Source organism: Acanthochromis polyacanthus, chromosome 8, assembly GCF_021347895.1.
Source record: "Acanthochromis polyacanthus isolate Apoly-LR-REF ecotype Palm Island chromosome 8, KAUST_Apoly_ChrSc, whole genome shotgun sequence".
Lineage (NCBI taxonomy): Eukaryota > Metazoa > Chordata > Actinopteri > Pomacentridae > Acanthochromis > Acanthochromis polyacanthus.
The window spans coordinates 11,635,729-11,647,376 of NC_067120.1; the positions used below are offsets into that span (position 1 = coordinate 11,635,729).

General features: G+C 37.0%; 1 long non-coding RNA gene across 4 annotated transcripts in view; it reads right to left on the reverse strand.

The window, feature by feature from the left end:
* Positions 1-11,648, reverse strand: part of LOC110948956 (uncharacterized) — a 92,235-nt gene that overhangs the window by 80,139 nt on the left and 448 nt on the right. For all 4 annotated transcript variants that reach the window (XR_007943874.1, XR_007943872.1, XR_007943873.1 and 1 more), the window contains exon 2: positions 2,951-2,978. This is a non-coding gene — a long non-coding RNA (uncharacterized LOC110948956). The remainder of the gene's footprint in view (positions 1-2,950; positions 2,979-11,648) is intronic.

Sequence of the window (11,648 nt, forward strand, 5' to 3'; positions counted from 1 at the left end):
AATTACTTTCACTTTTACATTTTTTTAGCAACTCCACAGCATCAGAGAATAATTGTTTTCATATGACCACAGATGCAATATTCATGACACTCATTTTGAACATGAAAGATCTGTTAATGGAGGCATAGTATTTGATGTTGTATTTCTACTAATTGAATTAAATCTAGTCAAAGAGCAGAAATATTTGTCTTAAAGGCTTTTGGACCCCCAAGCTGTGATTATGAATGCATCCCGTTAAATGAAAAGAATATATCTTGATTCATTAATTATTTAAGAGAAGGGGGGAAAAATACTATGAGTACTCATTAATTTAAGAGAAATAATGTCTTGTTGTTTCGCAGGGCGGCATAGCAACAACTCTACGCTGTTAGAAGTGATGGATCTGTGTCCCATAAATCCACCATGCAGGGTACTGGAAACTGTGCAACCTGTTTAAATAGGAAGTTTCTTTGCTGAAGAGACGGTGTGGGCTGAACAGATGGCCAAACCTGTGCCTTTCACTACTGTTTCTATTGAGCAATTAAAAGTTTCTGGCTGTTTTTCTCTCTTCCCCCCAAAGTACAGATTGCAAACATGACAAGAGGTCAAATATCTGCGAGGGAAAAAGGAGTGGAACAACTGTTCCACCAAGCTGCTTTGGCCACAGCTGGTGTACACGCGGACGAGTATTCACCTGAACGAGGACTGGTAATCACCCCACACCGAAGTGAATAATTAGTGTAATAATTACCCGGCTTAAAATGAATCTGCGAGCTGCCCTCTCTCACAATGCCATCAAGAATAACAGGTGTTGAAAGTGCCTTGAAGGGACAGAGATTAAAGATTATTTCGTTATCCTGGGTCTCCTTCAGGCACAACTGTCTTGCGTTTTATCCTGTCATCCACAGCGAGGGTCGTGTGGGGGCTCATTTTCCTCTGGCTTGGCAGTTTTGGGAGCTAGGCATTTGACAGAGAGTGAATGTTGTTTAATCTGGGAGTGTGAGCCGTCCTTGAGCTTCCTGGACACTCCATGTCCACATAACCTCCAGCTACACGGAGTGAGGTTGTACTAATGGTTATTATTAGCTGCCACACTGCCTGTTCCTTGGAATAGAAATCAGCGATATACTGGAATAACATTTTTGGCATAGATGTGACTAAATATTTGTTGAGTACATCATTTTACATGAACAAAACCAACAATATGCCCCCCACTGATGACCAAAAATACATTCAGATTTCTTATTAAAACAGTGGACACCTCTCTGATTTCTGTTGCAGGCTAGTGGCTGCATGTACTCTCTGTTTTGACTTAAGCAATGAAGTAAGTGAGCCTAAGGGTGTTTGTTCTTGTAAGAATTACTTAAAGACTTGTCAAGATGCCACAACTCGTGCTTCGGTTCCCAGGCTCTTTCTGTGTTGGTTATTCAGACTTCCTGTGTGTTTTTGAAATTGCTACAGCAGGTGTAACACGTCTTAGACACAGCGAATTAAATATTTGTTTCTAATGCTTAACACAGTGTATTTTGTGTCCTAATGACATTAAAACTGGAATAGTCCCAGCAGTATTGCAGGGAAAAGGCTTTAAACGGTCATTGTATTTTTAGCATCACTAAAATATTGCAGTGAGGGAACATATTGTCACAGTGTTCTTGTGGCACACAAAGGGATCCAGCTGCATAAATAGCCATTTGTATGGGATTCCTCAATGTTTCTATTCAGCAGTGACTAGAATATGTGAATGTCTATGCAAAATCAAGATGAATGTGCAGTTGAAACAGACATTGGTTGATTATAGTATCAATATGACATCCTACACTTTATCTTTTACCGTGCCCTGTTGTCTTATAATGTTACATCATTAGTTTCCCTGACAATGATTTAGCATTCAGCCATCTACTCCATTGACCTGTGCTGTGTTTAAATGTAACCTTCTTTTAGCCCGAGCCATCATTTGTCACTTCTGAGCTGTCAGATACACACAAATTGGCCACAACCTGCCATGGCCGGTGACAGCGGGACACAGAGGGACTGCAAAACAGAAGCAGGGCAATCAGCTGCATCCATTACATTTACATGGTCTGGGAAGGTTAGCAAGTTGTTCCTGAAAGATTACCACCTCTAATTTCTTTGGGGAGGATGGGACCTTGGTTCGGCTGCCAAGCCTGCTTTTCAGGTCAGGGCTCCCTGAATGTTAACTAAGACCCAGGAGCAGGTCAGCAGGCAGGCCAAGGGACCAGAGGAAAGCCTGCGCCCTACTCGTACACTGGCGGCCAGCAAGTCGTGCAGAAAGTTGCCATCCATCTTTGGCACAATCCTAATGATCCATTCTGGTTGAGGTCTGCGGTTAGGAAAGGCTATCGAGGTAGTTCTCCAGTGGCAACACCCTGCTGTTAAGTGCAACGCCAATTCTGCAATCTCTGCTAGTAAAAAGACAGACTCTCTTTCCAAAAAATTCTCTAGTATTTCTTCAGTAAGAGGCAGAACTGTTTGATGTCCTTACAACTGCTCGTCACCCCTTTGGTTGTCTTCTTTAAGCTATGCTGCAAGAAATTTTCATGCGGTGCCACAAAGGCGTCTTCTGCTCTCAGTTTTTTTTTTTTTTTTAAACTTTGATCTACATTATTAAACCGTTACAGCTTCATCTCAAACTGTGATGAGCAGCACGGCTGTGTTTCTGCAACTGTTATGTTCCTACATCATGTTTTCAAATGCCACTCACCGTCATTGCTATATTTCAGGCAGCTAAACCATATAAAATACATAAGATGAACATGCTATATCAAAGATATGCATGTATGTGAAAGCAAATGAAATAATTACATGGTGAAAACGCACAGAAAGAAGCGGACAAATATACATACATAAAACAAAAAATGAATAAAGTCTAATTGGAATCGGCTCCAACTAGCTTAATTTAACATGAACTAAAGTGCTCTAAAAATCCACTTAAACGACATCGAATACTCACAGTTTGCTGTATAGGCCTCAGTTCATACCTGTAAAGACAAGAACAGACCTGTTGTAATAGAAATTCAAGCTGTATGCTCACCTACACATCATAATAAACATATATATTTGCTCTGTATTGTACATGTACATTGAGCACCTATAAGAAACAAAACTGCACATTTTAGGTGTTTGATGAGAAAAACATGTTATTTACCATGACCACATCACTAGTAATGCAAAGGTAAAGAAGACTATCCATTATATTCTTCAGCAGTGTGTCCCATGTCAATTTATCTAATTTGGTTTACAATGAAATGGCCAATTAAAAATAACTTCATTGCTTTGTTAATAAAGCAGAGGACTGACTCGAGGGAACATTTCATCGGAAGTTAATTATGCAGTCTGATATTCTCAAATGTTCCTCAGCAAATGTACAGTGAGACTATAAAGCTGTTTTGTGCTCTGGTTCCCTTTCATATTTGCATAACAGAAAATGCACCATGTGTTTTGCCTCTCTCATCACATGCAAAGGCGCCACTTGTTTAGAAAATGTTGGTGTTATTTGCATCTGTGGAGCTGCACTAGCGGTACATCATACGTCACCGGATTCAGTTCTTGTGACATAAGGTAATAATCCCTAATGTTTGATTTTCAAAACATGAGTATGATCATATATTTATGCTGTTGATGCACTGTATTCCACAAGTAAACAAACACAATACACTGAAGAATTAAGGTCCACTACTTACGGGAGTGTCTTCAAATGGTTAAACGATCCATGTATAAAATAATAAAAAATATATATGTTATGGTTCATCTAAATTTCTACACTCTACGAACTGAACAGAATGTCTGAATGCTTTCACCCATCTTCATTGAGTTGTGCTGTAAAGCGCTCTATTTTCATGCCTTTCTGAGGTAAATGATGCTTGAACAGCAGGAAGATCGCTCATTGTTAACCATATGGTTTTGTGCAAAAGGTCACCAGTGTTTCTGAGGGTTAATATCAAATGCCCAAACAGAGACAAGAGGGACCCATGCATATTAATGACAGCATATATTCCCTTGTGCAAAGAAGAGCGGATGGATGGCATCTGTATTTTTCTTCTTTAGACAACTTTGAACATACTGTGTTTTTAGTACTTTCATTATAAATGGATGAGAGCTTTGTCTGTTGTAATTACCCGACTAATATGATGACATTTTTAAATCAACTATCATGTCTGATGTTAGACTTCGATGCTCTGCACTCACTCGTGATGTTTAAATATATAAACATCAGAAAGGTTTGCAACGGGAAAAGTACATTTTTTCCCCACTTTCCTTCGTCGACATTTCTCTTAACATTGACAGTGAATAGGATCTGTCTCCTCTCAGCTAACATAAGAAATATTGGCTTTTTACAATTAAATTAAACATATCGATGCTCAAGGCCATTCAAACATTGTGTAAAAGCCTAAAGGCTTATGTGGAGTGTAGTTTCCCCGCAAATCTGCAATATGCAACCAAAACAACTATCACTTTATCTGAGAATTAGCAAACAGTTACCATTTCCATGACATAAAAAGGGTCCGTGCCAACATGCACTGAAATAATAAAATATTGAAACGTCTATGAAACATAAATGTGAATTCTTGCTACATCTGTCTCTTGCTAATTGAGTTGCTACCAAGAATGTTAGTACTCTGGAGAATAATTTGTCAGTGCAAAACATCGAATGGACCAATTTATTGGTTGCTGCAGGCTGTAGAGTTCCAACAGTCTTTGATCAACCTTTTTAGGTCAGTATCTCTTGAAATACAGAGAAGAGAATTACACAGCAGAGAAAATATTTCATCTTTTTAAAAGAAAAGGAAAAGTATTCTTGTAGTTACAATGTTTGGCTGTAATGGTGAATAAATTCTTTAGAGGGTTTGAAGCCAGAGAGGGGGAAATAGAGGCTTTTGTGCACAATATTTATTGTTTTGTGTGGATGGTAACTTAAACATTTATTGTATAAAAAAAAGTGACAGAAAGAGTAATTATAAGTTTTGGGTTTTCTCATCGCTTACTGGATGTAAGACGCATGCACTGACAGTTACCGGTAGGCTTTTCTGACACGCTAAATTAAAAGCGTGCTTCAAAGGGTTTCGTGTTGGCTGAGGGGTTGATCAATCTTTGATTTTGAAAGAGCCTTGGCATTTTGACAACGGATGAACTCAACGATGTTTGATATCTCAGTCAAGCGTCAAAACAGTATTTTGCCTAAATACTATCATAACTCTTTACTGAGTTAGGAATAGAAGAAGTGCGCTGATGTTTAAGACAAGTGTCCTCAGTGAACTTGATTTCATGGCAAATTCACTGCCATCCTGTTGTATATGATATGTTATATGTACTATATACAGCTGTATACAGCTATATACAGCTGAATTCAATTACTTAGTGTTTCAAAAGTAACAATACACAAGAACAAATGCTACTTAGTACTTAGTTTTAGCATGAGGTTCTGATCATAAAATTAACTGTACAAAGAAAAATCCCAGTTTCAGTGGATGTTTTCATAAATGACCTGCATTATCAGCCTCTCCTTAGACATTAATGTGACGAGTTCATTGTACATCTAAACGGCCCTATAAGGCAAATACAGTTCACTGTCTGAACACAAAGAAATCACAGCACTATAGCCCCAATCTACAGTCCAGCGTTCCAGTGAGTAACAGGTTCCCAAGGCTTTTAATAAATTCATCAGTAAGAGTATCTGAAATCAATAAATGGCACACAATTCTGTATCTACATATAAATATTATTCTGTGTCGCCTACTGGAAAATAAGGTCATGGCACAAAAAAAAAATCTATCTGCCTTCCAGCTTTTTCTGTATGCTGTGAAACAAAATGTTCATTTATATCTCTATTCTATTCCATGTATCTTACTGTTCTCCCAAACAACCTTTGCTCTAGATGTGTATAAAGACTACTATTTGTAAAGACTGGGCACCCTGGGATATGTTGCCACAGAAACAAACAACAAATCCTTTAGTGACTTCTTTAAAACCTTCCAGTAACATTTTACAATAACAGGTGACAGCTGTATAATTCAAACTATATTTAGGTGGATTATTGCAAATGATGGCATTGCATGATCTTTAAAAAATGTTAAATTATGAAGCAAGATATTGTATTGCAGGGTACAGCTGGCCTTTTTCTTATTAAACAATTTAGTTAAGAAAATGGCCATGAGTCTGAATGCTGATCACTGCGTTATCCCATTCATTATAACTATGAATGGTCCCTTGGTCACATGGCTGGAAATTACAGTTATGCTGGCAGGAAAAGGAAAAATTGAGCGGTGCATTTAAAAATGCTGAATTGCATTAATTAATTTGGAAATCGTAGACTTAGTTAGTGGAGGTCTCCAGTGTCCCCTCAAAAACGCTGTCTCAACACCACGCCAATGCTTTGCTAGTCCGTGCCCACATGAATCTAAATGTAGCTTTGTTCTACTCGTAGTCGAATTAATGTAAAGACGCACTTCCAATTAGAAACACAACAGAGAATCCAGTTCCCAGATTTAGCTCAAACCATCAAACACTATCGGCTGTAGTTTCACAACAAAACACATATCTCAATCCCAATGAGAGGCTCATCACAAAGCAAATAGCACTACTAATAATATTTTGTTTGTAACAAAATCAGACCTCTATTAAACGACTCATGGGATAATCAAACTGGAAAAAAAGTCAGAATTATCACTTAATTCCGACACGGTAAACTAAAATATGTTTGCTTGGAATATACCCACACTGCAAAACAGCGAGGTCATGTATTTCACTTTTATTCAAAACATTTCAACAAGGCCCTCAAGATAAGATATCAGGTTGTACAGCGCGCTGCATCATTAGCTCACACATGTACAGCGTCTCAGAGGACCTTTAATTTGAGTAGGAAAAGTCTGTTCTTTTGCTATGAGGTTAAAGAGTGGGTGACAAGTGAAGAAAATCACAGCGGAATGCATTAATTAGGTAGACCTAAAAGCATATTTATCAAAGGCTAAGCCATATGGGAATTATCTTAGAAAGGATCTAATAAAGACAGGACAGGTTAATAGAATAAAAGGCCTTGAACAGAATGTGTTCTTACACATAAAATATCAACTGGATCTCACATGTAAATGAATCATTACAATGTACGGATTAAATGTTATGGCAAGCAGATTCTCAACAATTGAAATGACCTTTATGCGGTTTGACAGTGACAATTGGCTGCTTATGTTCACTCTGATTAAAATGTCAAAGCCTCTGACTTAATTCATCTCGGTGAGATTCCACACGAAATGGTCCAATATTTGCACAGAGCAAAAAGACTGATTACATGAACTCGAATATGCTGATATCAAAAATAAATATTTAATGAACTCCCTTAATCAGAAAACAGTACATTAGTCCGCAGAGGAAATAAACAGCCTGGTGATTCTGGCTGAATCATCTAAACGGTGTCAATCACGAGTGAATAAGGAGGGCCCCATTCCCGGGTAGTGATGACTGATGGCCCTTCAGTGGCGATCGGGACAGACGGGGCTGATTGAGAGAGCTTATCTTTATGGTGGAGCCATGGAATTGTTAACAGGATGTGATGGCTTGCGTCCGCCGAGTTGAGCTGGGAAATAAAGCTGTTGGGCTCGGGCTTCCTTGCCATCATTCACAGAGGTAATGATCTCTGTCTGGCTCAGAAGTAAGTAATAGTCTGCCCACAGGTTAGTAAGGGCATAACACGGCGCCGCTGACAAAGTTGAACTTGGACAGATGAGCACAGGTCAGAATGCTGCTACATTTGTAATAAATTTAATAGGCAATTTAATAAAGATTAGAATATGCTGTAAAACCTAAGGGTCATGAAGTTTAGGTTTAAGAGATGAACAGCCCCTTATTTCTAACCACGGACATTTTTAGATTTTTTCTTATGATCCAGGAATAATGTACGGTAGCTGCCAGATAACTGCAAAACTATAAATCCAGCTCTTAAAGTGACCTTATACTATGGCTTTTTTTTTTTTGAGAACACACACAGAAAAACTCCACAATGCCCATATTTTGTAAGTGGTTGTGGAAATGATATTTTCCTTTAGATTCATATAAAGGTAAGTGCACGTGGAGAGGAAGCAGTCAAAGATTTAGCTCCACTCAATTATCTTCAGCAAGATAATTAATCAATTCAGTATGCACATCCGAGTCTCAGAGGCGTCTTTGAGATAATTGTTCTCATTGACTTGAATAATTATTTGTTTGCTGATTTAATTATTTTCGCATTTGGAAAACAAATGAACGTGTGCTGCTACATACTCCAGATTTTTTTTCTTTTCATGTTGGTAGGTGATTTTTTTTAAAATGTGCTGTAGATGTGAGCATCAGACTTAAGCGCTGATGTTATGATAACTCCTATTGCACAAATGTCTCTTGAGAAATTAACTGCAACCAAATTCTGAATTTATGTCATTATGTGTTTTTTTTCAGAACCTTAACCCTGATATAGAGAAGGTCAATAAAACATGAACTGTTTCTGCCTCGTGGCATCAATACAAACGCCACTGAATCAAAGGCTAATATTTCTCAGATAGGAGGTCAGCTCTGGGTTTCAGACACAATGTCCTCATATTGTGACTGGCATGCTGAAAACAATTGTTGGAGTCCTCAGTTCACACCATTACAAGCACAAGTGAGACCTTGCGGCTACTGCAGCAAATAGCACAAATTATGAGGGCCGTTTTAATGGCACTCACTACTATTTATCATGCTGTTTTAAATGTTTTGCTCATTTGTTTCCATTAAATATTTCATCTTCCCTTAAATATTCATTTAACTTCCTCTTTAAATTTTTTACCAGTCTCTTTGCAGTTGCGATCTTCTTGCCTCCCTTTTAGGCTTTGCAATCATAAATAATTATTCATCTACACCCAAAAAGAGATTGCATAAAACATGCACATGAATCCTTTTTGTCTTTTCTCATTAGTGATATACTTCGAGTAGCCTAAATACTTCCCGCTACCCCACTTATGGAAATTGGTTGGAGAACCTTCCTAATGATTCTGCTTCGCAAATAGGATACAGCCTTCATTTCTGATCCTAACGCTCATCGTTCCTTTCATGATGAAAGGAGGGGTCTGCTCCAGATCTAGAGTTCTTGTATTACTTTTAAAAGGAGGAATCAACCTGATACATTCTGAATCAGACAATGCTGCTTTGGCTTTTAATGTTCAAACCAACCGCTGGGCTACTCACTGCATTTGCAACAATAGCTGCCTGTAGCTGGCACTAAAGGTACAAGGTTTACAGTAGTTAATGCAACACAACATTACAATTATTTTCTTTCACTACAGATACTTTCTACTGATTCCTTCTTGCTTACAATATTTAATTTTGATAGCAGTTGCACTAAAAAAATCTTCATCTTTGTCATGTATTTGTTGGACAAACTTCAAAAGCCAGGGAAAAGGGGGGAAAAATGCATCAACTATTAGATTTATAAATTAAATGGGTTTACTAGAAATATTTTGGATGTAAAAACCGTCTTTCAACATACTGTATGTTAATGGTAAAACCTGGCTCAATAGATTATTCTTGACTAAACTGGCAACATTTGTCTTAATTTGTTAGATAATTTCCACATGATGCATTAGCATACAGCACCATATTGGAAGGTGGAAGGGAAGCATAAACTCTCAATTTCCCTGGATTATCCTTCTGTGATGAGGCCTAATGATCCAGCAGAGTAAATAGCAATGTGTTAATTAGAAATTACACTGAATGATCCGCTGCACACAGAGGAAGCATTAACCAGGCCGCATCATTATATTAAATCTACAGCTGACTTTCCGTTTCTTTTTGAAAATGAAATGGGACTTATAGTTATCCACAAAAGGCATTTGTTGCAGTTGACTGATATTATCTATACTAAATATTTATTGATAATAAGAAACCTGAGTGATTAGTCCAATCACATTATTTTAAGAACTGCATTGTTAAAAAGACAAATAATTATTATTGAAGTACAGAAGACACAGCAGCAAGTCACTGCGTAATTCAGATAGTTCTGGAAATGAAAGTGTTGTCATTTTCAGGTGCCGGATTTCTTCTTATTACATGTCTGACTTTGGTAGGATTTGCTTTTCAGGGGGATTAAGGTAGCTTTTTATCAACAAATGCATCCTGGAGATTGTAGCGCTTAGGTAAGCATCTGCCTCCACCTAGTGGTAAATGTTGGTTACTGGGGATAAAGATAAAACATAGAAGTGGTAGTGTAACCATTTCAAAATCAAATTTAAATTCTACAAATGTTATTAATTTTACATTTCTTAAAATAATTACAAATGAAATGATGTAATGTTAAATAATATGAAGATATCCTTGTTAAATATAGCCATGAAAGAACAATTATAGATTCTTACCTGTAATGTTCTGTCATTGTCTGACTCTTGCACAACGCAACATGTTCCGTTAAGTTCTACTTTTGCTTGGGACTTATAAATCTGTGTTTTTACGTTTAAAAAACAGAAAATTAATTTAATAAAGAAATAATATTTTTTGGATTAAAGCTGCAAATAGCAAAATTAAAAAAAAAAACACTTGACTACTGAATATTAGAACATGTTTGAAAGGCTATAGAGCAATATTTTTCCAAAGTTTTATCTCCTCATCAGTACCTGCATCTCTTCTCCTGGACAATTTTGAAGGATGCTTATCGAAATTACTATTAAATAAACAAGACTACCAAAGTTATGTCTTCATATGTGATATTTTTTACTTTGCAAATCATCCTAAATAAGACTAACTCAAAGACACAAAGTTTGAGAATCACAGATGTAGCTCACAAGCACTTCTTATGATATTATTGCAGAACATTTTCTCAACACTTTTTGAAAAGCAGCTGCTTCATCAACAAAACCTGAGACACAGCCTTTCTCCCCCTAACCGCTACCATAGATACTGACTCAATGCACTACATTTACACACAGCTTCTAAATTGGATTATTAATACCCTTTTGCAAATTTGAAGCTGTTTACACATTTTGCACTGTCTCTGGGGAATAATTTGCACTTTCCGACACAATATGTCCAGCTGTCTCACTTAATTAACATTATTTTTATCATTTAAAACTTAACAGCTTTGATACTGTTGCTTTTTGTTTGACTTGTAATTCTCACTTTTTTTTTAAAGTAAGGTGAAGACTGTCTGCACTTTTAATCACTTAAGTTTCTATCACATCAATTTTCAATTGTACTCTGTACTAGTGTATGTATATTTCTCTTACATGCTTTTATCTCCCTCCCCCTTGTCTCTTTTTGGTTTTAGTCGATGAATTTTAATTACTCTATAAATCTGTGTACAGTTTTTTTCAACTTGTCTTTACTGTATTTTTTTTATTTGAATTCTGTGTGTACCAATATTTTGTTTCTTTGTTTTACATTTGACTGTAAAGCCCTTTGAATAACCTCTGTGTATGACAAGGTGCTATATAAATAACATTAAGGTCTGTGTCTTCTGTTCTGCACCAGAACTCCAATTTTAAATCTTCGTAAATAAAAACTTACTTTCATTTTGAAGTGACTAAACATTAGTTAAGCTTTAGAGAAACAAAGTGGGCTAGCTTAACTTTGGCTGAAGCAGTGCGTTACGCTCGTTTACCTTGAAAATGGTGCAATTATCAGGCTAAAATCTGAGGTCTGCTGAGCAGAAGTAGGCC